This window comes from Pipistrellus hanaki, assembly GCF_964339955.1.
Source record: "Pipistrellus hanaki genome assembly, chromosome: 1".
Taxonomy (NCBI): domain Eukaryota; kingdom Metazoa; phylum Chordata; class Mammalia; order Chiroptera; family Vespertilionidae; genus Pipistrellus; species Pipistrellus hanaki.
Genome location: NC_140503.1, coordinates 23798666 through 23816520, shown reverse-complemented (window position 1 = coordinate 23816520; position 17855 = coordinate 23798666). Strand labels below are relative to the sequence as shown.

The following is a 17855-nucleotide window of genomic DNA, read 5'->3' as shown; positions in this document are numbered from 1 at the left end:
TCACATATGGTATGTGTTGGCAGGCACCCGAGTGACTTTGGGTGGGGAAGAAGTGCAGCCTGGGTAACATGGCTGGGCTGGAAGCCCCTGCTCCAGTTACTCTGCTATTGTCGCTTAGCACCCAAGAGAGATTCACTTGTCATTTTTCATAAATCATAGCTCCACGGTCGGAGATAGTTCTGAAGTCCCTGAATTATTTTGTGATTCCGTTCTCATTATTTTTCACATCTTCTGGATTTGAAGTTTTGAAGAACTTGGCAGTTTGCTCAGATAGAATAAGCCAAGGTACTCCATTAAAGACTTATTGTGAGGCTTAAGAAAGCCTTTATTCCTCTTTCATTTTGCTAAGGTATGACAGTATTGGAGCAGATGGAAGGCTAGAGTTTGAGCTTCCGTTGTGTGAAAACTTCACCAGTCAATTGGCTGACTCTTGGTGGTAAGACAGGAAGAGCCGCCCACATTTTCCCTTTTGGATTTGAGTCACAGAAAACAGGTTTCCTGCAGAAACCATTTGGCTTCAACAAGTGTATGGAAATTTCATCTTTGATTAGATTGGTGTTTTTATCTTCATCGGGCATGTATTTCAAATTAATATTTTCCTCTTTTCAATCTACAGGTTCATTTTCAAATTGGAATCTTCTGTAGTACTGATTGTAACCTAATTTCCAAGATTTTTATGTCAGAGGTAGATCAAAAGGACTATACTTTCAGGTAAGGATCTAATTTTCTTTATATTAAACAATACACAGCTACCTTGGCAGAAGCTAAGAGTTTCCCTTACCCCCTTTTACATGTATAGGTGGCAAATTGAATTTTCCAGACAAGTTTTCTCCTGTTTGGGATTCCCTAAGAGGTGTCAGTAGGGTTGGCTAAATAGAATATTTAGAGAAGCTATATGTGGTGGCAGTTAAAACATATTCATGTCCATTTAAAGTGGCTTGTAAAACTATAAGTTTTTATTTCTTTTAGGGGAAGGAAATCATCCTTTCCTTTAATATCTGCCATTTTCCTTTTAGATTGATTAACTGATTTATCATCTATCTATCCTTTCATGTATTTTCTATATATTTAAAACTTAAAGACATAGATGGTTTTAAGGTTAATTTCTCTACCTTTGTAGCATCCCAAAATATTTATAATAATTCTGGGCATGAGAAAATTAGAGAAAAAGATCTGTACTGGAGATAATTTATAATTTATAGGGTTAGAACTCATAAAGGAATTTTCCCAGGAGGAAAGGGAACTGAGAAGACCAAAAATAAACACCTACCCTCTCTCTCCTTCAAGAAAAACACCCCCAAAACCCACATTGATTGTACAGAAAAATTGTGCTGAGTTGGGATGTCATAAGTATTTCTGGATGCAAATGAAAGCACATTTCAGAAGAGTAATATATCGGCATTTTAAGCAATTACCTAATTTCCCTAATTTATTTTGAGGTAGTGAGTCACTTCTAAATTAGTTTCTATACCTCTTTTTTAGGCTGGTGACTTTCCAATTTTAAAATAAGTGAAACTCAGTTTTAAATGATTGGCAATTGAGCGAATAATCCAAAAATCACTTATCAGTAATGTATTGTAGGATATCTCTTATAGCACATTTAGTTTCCTAACTACATTGCCAGTTAGCAGGATTTAGTCTGGAAAGCATTATTAGCACACCAGCAAAGACAGCCCAGTGGGGAGGAACTAGCTCAGGGATTGTAACACCACAGATGATGTGTGGACATAATTTCTTTCCCGTGCACCCTGAGGTCAGTCTTAATCAGAGCTTTGCAGTAACTTCTTAACTAATTTCCCTGCATCACTCTTTATAAAGCTGGTCTTGTTACTCTCTGCTTAACACACTTTAGATCCTCCCCATTATCTATGGCAGTGATTCTAAAACGTTTTGGTCTCAGAATCCCTTTATATTGTTAAATTGTTGAGGCCCCATGAAAGTTTTTGCTTAGGTTGATTAGATTCTTCACTATTGACTGTGTTAGAAATTAAAATCAAGAAAAATTTACACATTGAATACTACTGTGCTGTAAAAAGGAAAATTTTACCCTTTGAGACAGCATGATGGACCTGGAGAACATTATGCTAGATGAAATAAGCCAGTCATAGAAAGACAGATACCATATGATTTCACTCGTATGTGGAATTTAATGAACAAACTGAACGACCAAGCAAAATAAAGAGACTCAAAGGTAGAAGACAGAGAGCAGGCAGACAGCTTGGGGTGGTGAGATTGGTGGGGTGGTGGAGGGATTGAGCAAAAAAGAAAAAAAGAGAACTCATGGACATGGACGACAGGATGGTGATTGCAGGGGTAGGGAGGAGGGTGGAGGTGGAAGAGGGCATAGATGGAATAAACAGTGATGGGAAAAATTAAATTAAATTAAAATTAAAAAACACACAAGGGAATATACATTTCCTTAGTGCAGAGTGATGACATCATCGCAGTCATGCAGCTTCTGGGGAACATGGTACGACTGTGAGAAAATGAGAGTGAAACCGGCAGGTAGCATAGTGTTAATTTAGCGTTAAGATTTATTGAGGTATAACATAGAAAGTGAAACCCACCCTTTTTAGTGTGCAGTTCTCTGAGTTTTGACAAACACGTACGGTTGTGTAACCACAATGAAGTTATAGAACATTTCCATTTCCCCAAAATGTTCTTCTAGTTCTATAGTTTGCTTTTGCCCAAATGCCACATAAATGGAATCATACATTCTGTAGCCTTTTGAGCTGGCTTCTTTTCTTTAACATAATACATTTGAGATTCATCCAATGTTGTTGTGTATATCACTAATTTGTTCCTTTTTATTGTTGAGTTTTACTCCAATGTATGAATATATTGCAGTTTGTCTGTTTACCACTTGGAGGGAATTTGGGTTATTTCTAACTTGGGATGTATCTTAGTTTTATTATTAAAATAGTTTCAGCCTCAAAGACTTCCTGAAAAGGTCTCAGGTGCCTCTAGGATCCTAACACCTCTCTCTGAGAACCTTTGGTTCTCCTGAGTACTTGCCTGGGTGTGTTGCAAATGCCAAGATCTAGCCCAGGGGTCTCCTCTGTGCAGGCCTCTCTAAGCCGTCTTCTCACCATCACCCCTGTGCACCTTTGTCCAGGGCTGGGCTGGTCATCACCGCCTTTGTGCTGCTGCTGCTGTGGTTTCACTGTTCAGTAGTTGTTTAAGGATGTGATAGCTTCCCAGCTTCTTGAGGGCAATGCCTTTCCTCTCCACCCTAAGCACATGCCTGGCACTTAGAAGAAGATATAGTACATGTTTGAATGAATGAATAATAATTCCTTTACATTTGTAAAGCATGTATTATTTATAAGAGGTTTTCCCATATAACATTCATCCCTCATTTCAGCTCTGCAAAGTATCTGTCACAAAGGATTTTTATGTCTTATTAGAGTCCCAATGCACTAAATTTGTGCAAGGGGCTCGACCCCGCAGCCCTGGCTGCCTCAGTCCTCGCAGCCCCGCAGCCCCGGCTTCTTCCTGGAGGTTGTCTGGACAGTTATTCTGTTGTTCGGTCTAATTAGCATATTAGCTCTTTATAATATAGGATTTTGATCAGATAAGTATATTAAGTCTTAAAGTTGCGGTCTTAACCAAGTTACGGTCTTAACCAAGTTATTTTCTCAGGAGAACCAAAGGTTCTCAGAGAGAGGTGTTAGGATCCTAGAGGCACCTGAGACCTTTTCAGGAAGTCTTTGAGGCTGAAACTATTTTAATAATAGTTTTAATAACTATTTTATAATAGCCTGGGGAATGTCTAATAAATGTGCTAATACCTCACCAATTACATCTTAATAATTAATTAAGTATTATTTAAAATATTAATTTTTTAAATATTAATATTAAAAAAAAATCACTGTGGAATCTGATGTGCAGCCACAGAAAATCATGGGCATAGAGTTTGAGTTATCATGAAGCCTTAGTGGTGACGTAGTCAAGAGTAGAACCCAGGTCCAGCCTCCATATGTGGGTTCCTGGGGTGCTTTCCTACGACTCAGAACACCACTTCCCCGGCAACACAGTGAATTTTGGTCAAGATGATGACGTAGGTAAATGCAGTACTTGCCTCTTCCCACAACCACATAAAAATGACAACTAAACTACAGAACAACTGTCATTCAGAACCACCTGTAATCTGGCTGAATGGAAGTCCTGCAGTGGGGAATTAAAGAAGAAGCCACATTGAGACTGGAAGGAGGAGCAGAGATATGGAATGGGATGGTCCCACATCCACGTGTGGCAAATAAAAATTGGGAGCTGTCTCAGCTGCAGACTCACCCCTGAGGAGTGAGGGGTCCCAGCCCCATATGAGCCCTCTACCCCCACCCCCAAGGTTCTAGTGCCAGGAATAGAAGTCCTCATAACGTCTGTCTGTAAAAACCACCAGGAATTGAGGCTGAGGAAGACTAAGGGCTGCTGGAGGCCCAGAAAGTTCCTTTTAAAGGGCTGGCACATGATCTTACTTGGACTCATTTCCTTTGAGCTGCAGCATGGAAACGGCATCTTAAAAGGCACCAGAGCCGAAACTGGTTTGGCTCAGTGGATAGAGCATCAGCCTGCGGACTGAAAGGTCCCGGGTTTGATTCTGGTTAAAAAATGTGTTATATACCCAAATATTGCCTCACCATCTTTGGAATTTTTATGGGGTTTTCATGCTTTATGAATTCCCCATGTGTTTGTGTTAAAACTTGATATTCTCCTGCTTTAAAAAAAATAAAGAAAAAAAAAAAAAGAAAAAAAAAAAAAAGGGAAAAGACTAAAATGCAGGTCTTTGACTCCTTCTCTAGTGCCTTTTTTCTCTGCACTGTGAACTTTCATGTGGAACTTTTGTGTGAATGGAAGCGCTGCAGAGACTGAGAGCCTTGGTGTAGATATTAGTGTTTCCAGGGCATGGAGGTACTGTAGCCTCAAGACCAGAACACTGGATTTAGAATCAGTAGACCATATTTCCATTTGGGCGCTGTATTTATTGTTAATTGAGTGTTCTCACTTTTAAAATAAGGATACTACCTTAATTTTAGAAGCTTTAAGGGGATCAAATTAGGTAATGTGTTAAAGCAGGGGTCCTCAAACTTTTTAAAGTGGGGGCCAGATCACGGTCCCTCAGAGAGCTGGAGGGCCGGACTATATGAACTACTAATTCCTACTGTAACACCTCGGCTGCGCTCACTGCCCAAAAAACCTGGCAGGCCGGATCAGACTCCTCTGCGGGCCGCATGTGGCCCCCGGGCCGTAGTTTGAAGACCCCTGTGTTAAAGGATTTATTTAAAATACTGTAAAATCCTTTTGTAAACTATAGTGCTTTTTTAAAACTTACTTTTATTTTAGCCTAGTGCATTTATTGGCTAACTTTCCTCGAGAGTGATAAATTATACAAGTAATACATAAATACAATGTCACTGAAATAATCAAATAGCAGAATTTTATAGAGTCAAACCAAGAGGTCACCATTGCTTGCATACTTTCAATTGTTTGTGTATGAATTTAAGTGCATAAATATGTATGCATGTAACATCAGTTATTTTTTGATTGTCTAAATATAGTCATATTTTATATGCTTTATGTATTTTAAAAAAATATATTTTATTGATTTTTTTATAGAGAGGAAGGTAGAGAGACAGAGAGCTAGAAACATCGATGAGAGAGAAACATCAATCAGTTGCCTCCTGCACACCCTCCACTGGGGATGTGCCCATAACCAAGGCACATGCCCTTGACCAGAATCAAACCTGGGACCTCTCAGTTTGCAGGCTGACGCTCTATCCATTGAGCCAAACCGGTTTCGGCTGTTTTATGTATTTTTTTTTTTAAATATATTTTTTTGATTTTTTTACAGAGAGGAAGGAAGAGAGATAGAGAGCTATAAACGTCGATGAGAGAGAAACATCGACCAGTTGCCTCTTGCACACCCCCTACCGGGGATGTGCCCACAACCAAGGTACATGCCCTTGACCGGAATCGGACCCGAGACCTTTCAGTCCGCAGACTGATGCTCTACTACTGAGCCAAACCGGTTTCGGCTGTTTTATGTATTTTTTTTAGCTTGATAACATCTCTTAGGTCATTCCATTTAAGTATATGTAAATTCTTCTTATTCTGTTTATAGTTGCTTAATTTTTTAATATATTTGCTATGTTAATGGACATTAGCCTGTTTCCAATTTTTAACTTTTGCAGAAAATGCTAATGAACATTCTTAGTTTTCTTATTAAAATATTAGCTAATTCTTATTAAAAGATTTATTCTGTCTTTAGGATATTGAGAGATGAAGTAATAAATGTCTTGCATATGAAATCTTAGACATTGTATGCTCAACTTAGAACAGAACTTAGATTTTTTAAAAAATTGTGGTAAAATAAATAGACCTCGGAGAACCTATTCAAATGGTTTTGTAAAATTTGCTTTTTCTTTTGGTAGTCTCATTTCACTCTCTGGATAGACCTTTATAGACCTGTGTGTGTATTCCTCAAAGTTAATTCCTTTAGGTGTGCTTGCTACATGCCTTTCTCTTCAATTACAACAGCAGCATAGCAATAATGGTCATTACTATCTATGCTAAGCACAGAGTTGAAAAGCTTCTTGTATACAGAGTTTCATTTCCTTCTCTGAATAACACAATGCAGGTATTGTGTTGGTATTTTTGGTGGTATTTTTTAGGTATTTAGAAATGATTTGGAGAAGTCAAGTCACATGTGAAGGTTATATTTAGAATGCAGAGATTTCTGCTTCCAACTACGATGTCAGGATTTCACGGAATCTGAGATGGTGCTTTGCATATGTGACATCTCAGTTACTTTCTAAATTACTTGTATTTCTGTATTTTGCCTTGTACTACCAGTAATAATATAACAAATGCAGAAATAGTTTGTGCTTTGGAGCTTTATTTTATAGAAAATATTTATAAAAAAAGCAATATACTAATATCACTTAGTACAAAAAAGTATAGCAAAACCATATTTCAAGTGTACAACTCAACAAAAAATTTGCACCCTGCATCGTGTACCCACCATCTGATGCAAAGTCTCTTTTCCTCCCCATTTTGCCCGACTTTGCCCACTTTCGCCTACCCCACCCCCTTTTCCCTCTGGCTGTTACCACATTGTTATCTGTGTCTATGTTTTATAGAGGCCAGGTGCATGAAATTCGTGTACTTGTGGTGGGGGTGGGAGGGGTCCCTCAGCTCGGATTGTGAGAGGGTGCAGGCCAGGCTGAGGGACCCCACTGGTGCACAATCAGCGCTGGGGAAGAACTCGGGAGGTTGACCAGCCTGGGAGGGACTACAGGAGGCTGTAGGGCATGTCTGGCCCATCTTGCTTATACCTAATTGGCTGGACCCCAGCAGCAATCTAACTTATTGGTCACAGTGTTTGCCCCTTGGTGGTCAGTGCTTGTCATAGAGAGTGGTTGAGTGGCCTTAGCATATCATTAGCATATTATGCTTTGATTTGTTGAATGGACAACCAGACTACCAGACACTTAGCATGTTAGGCTTTTATTATATAGGAATTTTTGCTTTAATTCCTTCACCTTCTTTCATCCAGTCCTCCAACCACCCTCCCTGTGATAGCTATTAGTCTGTTCTCTGTTATCTATGAGTGTTTTATTTTGTTATGTCAGTTTATTTTGTTCATTAGATTCTACATATAAGTGAGATCTTATGGTATTTATCTTTCTCTGACTGGCTTATCTCACTGAGCATAATAATCTCCATTCATATTGTCACAAAAGGTAAGATTTCCTTTTTTTTACAGCCTAGTAGTATTCCATTGTGTAAATGTACCGCAGCTTTTTTATCTACTCATCTACTGATGCACACTTGGGTTGTTTCCAGATCTTGGCTATTGTAAATAACAATGCAATGAACATAGGGGTGCATATATTCTTTTGAACTAATGTTTTTTGAATTTCTTAGGACATAGTCCCAGAAATGGGATCCCTGAGTCAAAAGGCCAGTTTGGTTTTTAATTTTAAAATATATATTTTTATTGATTTCAGAGAGGTAGGGAAAGGGACAGAGAGAAACATTAATGATGAGAGAAAATCATTGAATGGCTGCCTCCTGCATGCCCCAATGGGCATTGACCCTGCAATCTGGGCATGTTCCCTTGACCAGAATCAAACCCAGGACCCTTTGTCCGCAGGCCGAAGCTCTATCCACTGAACCAAACTGGCTAGGGCCATTTTTAATTTTTTAAAAAAAATATATTTTATTGATTTTGTACAGAGAGGAAGGGAGAGAGATAGAAAGCTAGAAACATCGACGAGAGAGAGTCATTGATCAGCTGCCTCTTGCACACCCCCTACTGGGGATATGCCCGCAACCAAGGTACATGCCCCTGACCGGAATCGAACCCGGGTCCCTTCAGTCCCCAAGCCGACGCTCTATCCATTGAGCCAAACTGGTCTCGGCATAATTTTTGTAAAAAATATATTTTAGCTGAAACCGGTTTGGCTCAATGGATAGAGCATCGGCCTGGGGACTGAAGGGTCCCGGGTTCGATTCCGGTCAAGGGCATGTACCTTGGTTGTGGGCACATCCCCGGTAGATGGTGTGCAAGAGGCAGCTGATTGATGGTTCTCTCTCATCAATGTTTCTAACTCTCTATCCTTCTCCCTTCCTCCCTGTGAAAAATCAATAAAATATATATTTAAAAAAATATATAAAAAAATATAAAAATATATATATATTTTATTGATTTTTCACAGAGAGGAAGGGAGAAGGATAGAGAGTCAGAAACATAGATGAGAGAGAAACATCGACCAGCTGTCTCTTGCACACCCCCCACCAGGGATGTGCCCGCAACCAAGGTACATGCCCTTGACCGGAATCGAACCTGGGACCCCTCAGACTGCAGGCTGACACTCCATCCACGGAGCCAAACTGGTTTTGGCAACTCCATACTGTTTTCTACAGTGGCTGCATTAATCTACATCTCCTCCAGCAGTGCACTAGAGTTTCCTTTTCTCTATATCCTTGGCAACATCCAATGTTAGGGATTCTGGTAGGTGTGAGATAATATCTCTTTATGACTTTAATTTGCATCTCTCTGATGATTAGTGACATTGAGCACTTTTTCATATATCTATTGGTCATCTGCATGTCCTCTTTGAGAAGTGTCTATTCAGGTCCTTTGCCCATGTTTTGATTGGGTTGTTTGTCTTTCTGGTGTTGAGTTGTATAAGTTCTTTATGTATTTTAGATATTAACCCCTTGCCAGTTGTATTATTGGCAAATGTGTTCTTCCATTCAGGCGGTTCTCTTTTCATTTTGTTGATGGCTTCTTTGGTTGTGCAGAAGCTTTTTAGTTTGATGTAGTCCCATTTGTTTTTCTCCTTTGTTTCCTTTGCCCAAGGAAATATATTAGCAAAAATACTGCTATGAGAAATGTATGAAATTTTTCTTTTGGTATTTTTATGGTTTTGAGTCTTACATGTAAGTCTTTATTTAACCCACTTTGAGTTTATTCTTGTGTGTGGAATAAGAAGGTGGTCCAATTTCATATTTTTGCATGTGCCTGTCCAATTTTCCCAACATTTATTGAAGAGACGGTCTTTACTGGATTGTATGCTCTTCTCTCCTTTCTCAAATATTAATTGACCATAAAGATGTGGGTTTATTTCTGGGTTCTCTTCTATTCCATTGATCTATATGCCTGCTGTTGTGCCATTACCAGGCTGTTTTGATTACAGTGGTCTTGTAGTATAGTTTGATATCAGGTATTATGATGTCTCTTTTCCAGGATGGCTAAGAGCATTAGGGGTCTTTTTTGGTTCCATATAAATTTTTGGAATATTTGTTTTGATCTGTGAAATATGCCATTGGTATTTTATAGGAATTGATTTGAATCTATAAATTGAATTGGAAAGTATGGACATTTTACTAATGTTAATTCTTTTAATCCATGAACAAAAACACACTGAAATATATGTTCTCATAACTTAAATTACAGGCATAATTGTTTTAAGGAGCCATGGGTGGTTATTTCTCAATAATGATTATTATAAATGGGATTTTAGCAAATACGAGGTTTCACATATATTCTTTGTGTACTCCTGTGTCACATTTCACATGAATAATAAAATAAAATGGAGGTTTAAGTGGCATGGTCTGGAGTCCATGTAATGGTGAGTTTCAGCTTTTTAATCCTAAATCAATCTCTTTAGTAAACAAAACTTATAAAACTTGAAATATGGGTCTGAATTCTTAAAATAAACACCATATTGGGTGGGCTGTCAGCCTTACAGAATGAACTCTGTATTTTATTAAGAAGTAAGAAAATGTTTGGTAAACCACAGTTCAGACATTATCATGCTGTCTTCATTTCCGGTTTTTAATTTATGAGTATTCTTTAAAAGACATATTTTGGCTAGTACATATTTGATAACTGACTGACAGAAGAGAATGAGTGCGTTGGCTCACCTTCTTGTGTTGACTTGCTCACTAAGAATTAGTCTGGCACCACAGACAGAGTGTGTTTACATCACAGGAAGCAATTGGGCAGTAGTGACTTTTAGTTTATATTGATATACAGTAGACTCAAATCAATAATGTAGTGCAGTCCACTCTAAACAGTACATTTAAAAAATGGTCTCAGATTTAACTTTTTCTAGATTTGTCTATTTGGCGAGATCCAGAAACAACATTGTATTTTATTGCTACCTACTTGGGACTGCTTTCTGAGATCACACGCCCCACCCTTTAGAGGAATTCATTTCTTTTTCCAAAATTTAGTATTTGTTATTTTTGTCCATGTTCTGGACTTAAATTTCCAGCTTTTAGAATTTAAATACTCATGTACATTCTGTCATAGTGGCATTATATAAGGATTCCCCCGCACTTGCACCTTCCCTTTTAATATGTGGACATTACATTCCTTGGGCTAGTATTTGTTTTGCATCTGTATTTCCGTGTAATCCTAACAAGTTCATTCAAGCAGTGGTTGAACTGAGGTTAAATAGTATTACGGTTGTTTGGCAGGTTATGGCCATAAACACTTCTCTTTAAACACAGAATGGCCTGGGGTGACTGTAATATCCAATTGCATAATCATAGATTATACTTTACAAACACTAAAATGAGTACATAGGCTGAATACATCTTCAATGAGAAATGGCCCAATGGGATGGAGTCTACTTTAGAAAAGATCTGTAGAGTTCTCTGGAAACAATTATAATTAATACTAGAGCCCTGGTTGCTATATTCTTTCAAATGTTTTATTTTTGAAAATAAACACATTAGGGCTATTATATAAAATAGAGATTTCCTTGACCTGAGTTACCTGGGTAAATCAGTTAAATACACTTGCCATCTTCTTAACCTATAAATGGGATATATTGTATAAAGTTTACAGCACTGTTAAGGCTATCTTACTTGTAAGATAACAGACAGGAAAGTGTTTTAAAAATTGTAAAGGAGGACATCTATGTAAGGTGGTGTGATGAGTAATTAATGTGTCCTTGGGCAGTCAGAAATTAAAGTATTTGTATTTATGCTCTTTGCTAATTGAAGACTTCTTGCAAATAACTTGTAGTTGAATATTCTTCATGGTGTAGAACTTGTCCTGTACTTTGCAAAACAATGTTCATTTCATGATATTTTTGAAGGCCAGGTTCAGTCCTAATGCTGTTATTTAAAGGATGCTCAAGAACTCATAGATCTCTAAGTTGCTCTGTGTTCAACCTAGAATTTTGGGATGCTTTCCAAAGACTCCTGTTAGGTTGCCAGTCTTATCAGTGGAGAACTTGCATCTTGATATATTGTCTGCCTATGGAATGTCAGCCAATTTAGTTTGTCTGGAGAACAGGATATTAAAGAATAGGATATAGGTCTGTTTTTTTTTTTTTTCGAGGGAGGGTAGAACAAATCTAAAATTTAGAGTAATGTCAGGGTGGTAGGCCTTGATAGTGAGTCATAGTTAGCCTTGGGAAGCAAGGAAGTTATCTCAAGTGAAGTAGGGATAATACGATTACGTTGTAGTACTTTTAAATTCAGCCATTTCATCTCGTAATCATTATCATACTTCTATGGTTATGGTCATATCTACACTAATAAAAGAGAAACACGCAAATTTACCGTCCCTCTGCTATGCCCACCAGCCAATCAGGAGTGGGTATGCAAATTAACCCAACAAAGATGGCAGTTACTTTGCATACACAGACACAGAGCGAAGACTGAAGAAAGTGTAGAAGGAAGCCAAGCACTGTAGAAGGGAACAAAGTGGCAGAGAAGGGAGGGAGCGAGGCAGCTGAGGCAGGAGGGAGCGAGGCAGTGGAGAAGGAGGCGAAGCCCGCCTCTGCTTCTCTCCCTTCTCTACTTTGCTCATGCAGGAAGCCCTCTTCTTGCAGGAATCTTCCTGCAACAGGCCTCTAGTTTAAGCATAAAACCCATTGCACTTGCATACCAAAGGTCTAATAAGTACTAGCAACTTAGCAACACTTAGTATGCTCCGCCTGTAAGCCTCTTAAAACTTGTTTCAGGGGTGAAGGAAAATGTAAGTTTCTTAATTAGGAGAACTAGGGGGAAAAGAATATTAATAGTTGGCTATTTCTATTATAGCACAATTGGCATTTAGATAAACTATAAAGCATTAATTGATGTCATGTATTTAATGAGTGTACAATCTTTCCTTTCCCTGCCCCTTCTGCTCTTATTTAGTTTATTTTGGAAGCAGTTAAGTTATAGAGGAAATGATAAAGTTATAGTGATTTTTGTCAATTTGGGGATAATAGTAATCAATATATTAGAAATGTATTTTAAAAAAATAGAAAATAGATTCACCTAGGTACAAATTTTATATTTGTTGATGTGAGGTGTAAATAGCCTTCGTACTCGAAAAATCATAGGGTTATTGGTTTTAGAAGCTATTTGAGTGTATTGCATTTGCTTAAAATCTTTTTTGCTCCTGGGGATATTTAAAAATCTTTATTATATGGTAGCATTAATTTTGAATTGAACAGACTTATAGGCAACAACAGTGGGATGTATATATATTTTAATGTATATTTTATTGATTTCAGAAAGGAAGGGAGAGGGATAGAGAGATCAAAACATCAGTGATGAGGGAGAATGTACTAGGGATTGAGCCCACAACCTGTGCATGTGCCCTGTCCATGAATTGAACTGTGCCTTCCTGGTTCATAGATCGACACTGAGCCACACCAGCCAGGCTACAGTGGGATATTTTCATAGATTTCTGATATACTATGTGTGAGCCACTCAGGTTGCTCATTCTCGGGACCCTCGTCTCTGTGAATGTATTTCTGGGATGCTAACCTAACCTCTCCTCTATGTCCAATTCCTTCTTTTTGAATCCATGATATCCAGTGTGATACTATGGCAAATAATTGCATATATACATATTTTTACTCCTTCACTCATCTCCCTGGCCTCCCTCCAGCAAGCACCAGTCTGTTCTCTATCTCTGAGCTTGGTAGCATGCATGAATTTTAAGGATAGGGCAGTCCCATTTGAATTTGGTTTTATTTTCGCTTGTTTTGTTAATTTTATTTGTTTAAGCCTCTTCAGAAAAGTCACTGATACTGGGTTAGTGGATGAAGACTGTTTTTGAACTGCTTGCATGTGCTTGAATGTCAAAATGTTTTTATTGTAAGAGGAAGCCAAGCCTAGTTAACACTTTTCTGTGCTAATTAAAGCTTAGGACTGTAATCAAATGTTACTTAGCAATAATTATGTTACTGAGTTAGGTCAGTGTTGGAGGAGAGTGATGATGCTGGTCTTCCGTTTCTTTCACTAGGGACGGGGCACCAAAGGTGGAGGTCTGTGCAGTTTGGTATTGACACTGCTGTTGTGTAAGCCAAGCGTTCTGGGTGGTTGCAGGCTGGCCTGCCTTCGCCTGAGTGGTAGAAAGCAGTAAGATCCAGACAGAATAGGCTTTAGAATATGGATAAGCAGGAAAAATGGCATCGCTATGGAAACTTTGTTCCACCTTTTACAAATAAGTAGCAGAAAAGAAACCATAACTTACATTAGAACTAGTTCAAAAATTAAGATTTGTTTACCCAGCAGGAGTTCAAAGGTGACTCAGATTTGTCAGTAACTGAAGAACTCATTATTATTGACTTTTCTTTAGAATTCACTAACAAAGGAACTATAGAAAACTGCACTGTGCTTTAACTCAGTGAGGGTTTTTATTAGGAAGGATAAGTTGGTAGATGTCACAGCAATTTAAGAAGCTGTTCTGGACTTAATTAAAGAGGAGAGTATTTTAATTTGTTCAACAGCAAACATTGAGTGTCCATATGTGTCAGTTCTCTGGGGAGGACAAGGATCAGTAAGATGATGTCCCTGCTCTTAAAGATTGTTTTGTATCATTCTAGGGGAAATCAGACATGGGCATAATGATAGCAGAGTGATGAGTGCCCGAAGAAAGGCCAGGAGTTCAGTGGAGGGAGGCAGACTCATATTATTTCCAAGTGAGGGAGGGGAGCAGGCTCAGTGGGCTCCCGTACGAAGTGGTATTTGAGCAGTGTTTTGCTAGTTGGGATTTGATCATATGAAGAGCTCTTTAGATATAGGCATGGACAAGTGCTGGGAATAAGAACTTCAGATATGCTATAAGTATCTAGCATGGGAAGTAAATAATGATGATGCCAGCATGTATTGAATGCCTAACTTGTTCTAATTATAATTTTAATTCATTTAATCATGACAATAACAGAATAACTCTCTGAGGTAGAGTATCCCCATTTTACAGATGAAGAAATTGATGTACAGGTAGGTTAAGAAACTTGCAAGGGTTAGGAAACATTTTCCAAGCAGAACCTGACCCCTGACTGTTTCTGGAGAGCACACACTGATTTGCATTGCTATACTTTTGGAAATCTAGCAGAGGTGGATTGGAGTATGTTTATGTAGAGCCTCGAATATCCTCGTGATTATTTCTATATAATAAAAGGCTAATATGCAAATTGACCAAATGATGGAAAGACTGGTTGCTATGATGCTCACTGACCAGCAGGGGGCATATGCTCAATGCAGGAGCTGCCCCCCCTGGTGGTCAGTGTGCTTCCACAGGGGAGTGCCACTGAGCCAGAAGCCAAGCTCAAGGCTGGCAAGCACAGTGGCGGTGGTGGAAGTCTCTTCCGCCTCCATGGCAGCGTTAAGGATGTCTGACTGATGGCCTAGGCCTGCGGGGAGCAGGCCTAATCTGTTGGTCAAAAATCCCCTTAGTGCTCCTGGACTGCGAGAGGGAGCAGGCCCCACCCCCAAGCGGGGTGCATGCATCTCGTGCATCAGGCCTCTAGTTTAATATATTATATTAGAAGATACTATTCTTTTCAGTGTTCCATGTGATGCTTTAAAACAGATTCTCTCATTTCTTTTAATGGGCCCTGCTTTGCTGCTTTTGAAATGCCTTTCTCACTTTACCTTAGTTAATCTCTACAAAGTCTTAAATTCTTTGCTGATATGTTACTTTCTCTGTGAGGCTTTTTCTAATTGCCACTGAAGAAGGGATTCTGACTGTGTATCCCTTTTGTATCCCTGGGGTTACGCTGATATTTGTGACTGAATGAAGCTCGGATAAATCTCAACTGATTGAAAGGGAAGGCGATGAATTTTTAGACATCTTATTGATGTTTCCTTATTGCTTTCCTTCTGAGTTATATTTGTTTGAAATACCTCGAGAAGAAGAAAAGTAAGATACCATATGGTACTTAGTTGACTGGGTTCCTATGAGAGTGAAGGAGAGAGATTACTCCGGACGTCGGGTTACCGGAGGTGATTGTGTGAGACTGGGCTTTGGGCTTGATGTTGAGGGAGGTGTAACATTTATGTTGGCAGAAGGGACAGGGCACGCCCAAGCTGAGAGAGCAGCCTGAGCAGAGAGGACAGAGATGGGGTCACATATGAAATAACACTATCTGCCTTGAAATTCGAGCCTCTCGGCTTCCTGCTACACCCACTTTACAGACTAGAGAATTTCTTGAAAGCCCTGATTTTCTTTGATAGTCTGCCAGAAAGATGAATGGTCCAGCAAAATGTTTGCCTTTCTGTGGTTTGAATTTAAGGTAAGTTCCTAACACGTGGAATATAAAGTTCAAATGCTTAAGATGCCTTTTTGGTAGAAAAATGCTCTTGAAAAATAGGCCCTTTTGGTCTAAACTAAGCTTACCCTCCAGAAATCCCTTAAAATCTTACAACGAGTCACCTTCCATTTAACTGGCCGGTAGTCAGCCGACTGGAGCTTCCTCTGACTGTCTTCTTTAGACCAGCAGACACCTTCAGATCGTAATGGACTCCTGTGGTCGGATTCAGCTTCTTGCTCTTTATGTAGAAGCTCTGCCTGTGATGTGGGAACTAAAGGTATTGAGGAGCGGCAGGGCTAATTGGACCCGCGGAGAGGAAAAGCGAAGGCCTCTCATAATAAGGGAGGGTGTTGGAATGCAGAGGGAGGGTGCCTTTGTTAGGAATTATCTTCCAACAACTGGAAGCCTTGTTAGTAAGTGCGTTTGAGCCATAAACCAAAGTACTGAAAACGATGCCTTGAAACTACTGTGTTTCCCCCGAAAATAAGACCTAGCGCATGGAAAGATAAGACATCCCCTGAAAATAAGACCTAGCGCACGCAACTTTGGGAGAAAAAAATTAATATAAGACACTGTCTTATTTTCGGGGAAACAGGGTACCTGTGTCCTAAATTAAAAGCCTTCTTTCTTAGTAAGTCTGGATTAAAAGTCACATTCTCAGGAGCGCCCAGTGTGGAAGGAGCAGTCTTTTCCAAGACGGTCAAGGTCCTAGCTCACCATTTTGCTGACTGGTTGTCCTGAGGCCTTGCCTTTGGTAGAATGAAGGACTAACAGAAGGTGTGTCCAGCTCTATGTGTCTGGCCTTCATCCCAGAATCCTCTCTGGACATGTCTGCTGTTTTTCAGTTTCCCTTTTCTGCTGAATATTTTAGGGCCATAGATGGTCTTAGGCTCCATAGCAGCGGTTCTCAACCTGTGGGTCGGTTGAGTCATACCAAAAGAACCACTAGCAGGGTCGCCTAAGAGAGTGGTCGGCAAACTGTGGCTTGCGAGCCACATGCGGCTCTTTGGCCCCTATTTAGTGTGGCTCTTCCACAAAAGACCTCGGCCTGGGCAAGTATATTTTGAAGAAGTGGCGTTAGAAGAAGTTTATGTTTAAAAAATTTTGCTCTCAAAAGGAATTTCAATCATTCTACTGTTGATGTTTGGCTCTATTGACTAGTGAGTTTACCGACCACTGGCCTAAGACCATCAGAAAACAAAGATATTTACATTACGATTCATAATAGCAGCAAAATTACAGTTATGAAGTAGCAATGAAAGTAATTTTATGTTTGGGGCTCATCCCAACATGAGGAACTGTATTAAAGGGCCGCAGCATTAGAAAGGTTGAGAACCACTGCTCTAGGTGTTAGGATCATCTGAATAGTAGAAGGCACATAAAAGTTTAGTATCCTGGCTGGGGTGGCTCACTTGATTAGAGTGTCCTACTATACACCATAAGGTTGCCGGTTCAATTTCTGGGTCAGAACTCATACCTAGATTGCTAGTTCCATCCCCAGTTGGGGAGGCAAGTTTCTCACATTGATCTCTCTCTCTCTCTCTCTCTCTCTCTCTCTCTCTCTCTCATCAATAAAACATATCCTTGGTCGAAGATAAAAAAAATTTGGTGAGTTCAGAAGAGTATTTAGAACAAGTGTTGTGTACATGTGTTTGAAGCTGTCCCTCTGTGTAATCATTTTACCTCTACGAGCATTGTTCTTCAGTGGGATGTGTCATGATTTCCTGTTCTGGCACATGGAAAATGTCTAGTCTCCTGCACAGTGGGAAAGGGACTAAACCAGCACAATAACCC

General features: G+C 39.3%; 1 protein-coding gene across 39 annotated transcripts in view; it reads left to right on the top strand.

The window, feature by feature from the left end:
- SIPA1L1 (signal induced proliferation associated 1 like 1) overlaps positions 1–17855 on the top strand; it is a 388928-nt gene that overhangs the window by 112840 nt on the left and 258233 nt on the right. For 27 of the 39 annotated variants that reach the window (XM_084892109.1, XM_084892076.1, XM_084892105.1 and 24 more), the window contains one exon: positions 617–711. The exons of the other annotated variants lie outside the window; for them this stretch is intronic. The gene's annotated coding sequence lies outside the window, so the exon portion shown is untranslated. The remainder of the gene's footprint in view (positions 1–616; positions 712–17855) is intronic. 39 annotated transcript variants of the gene reach the window in all.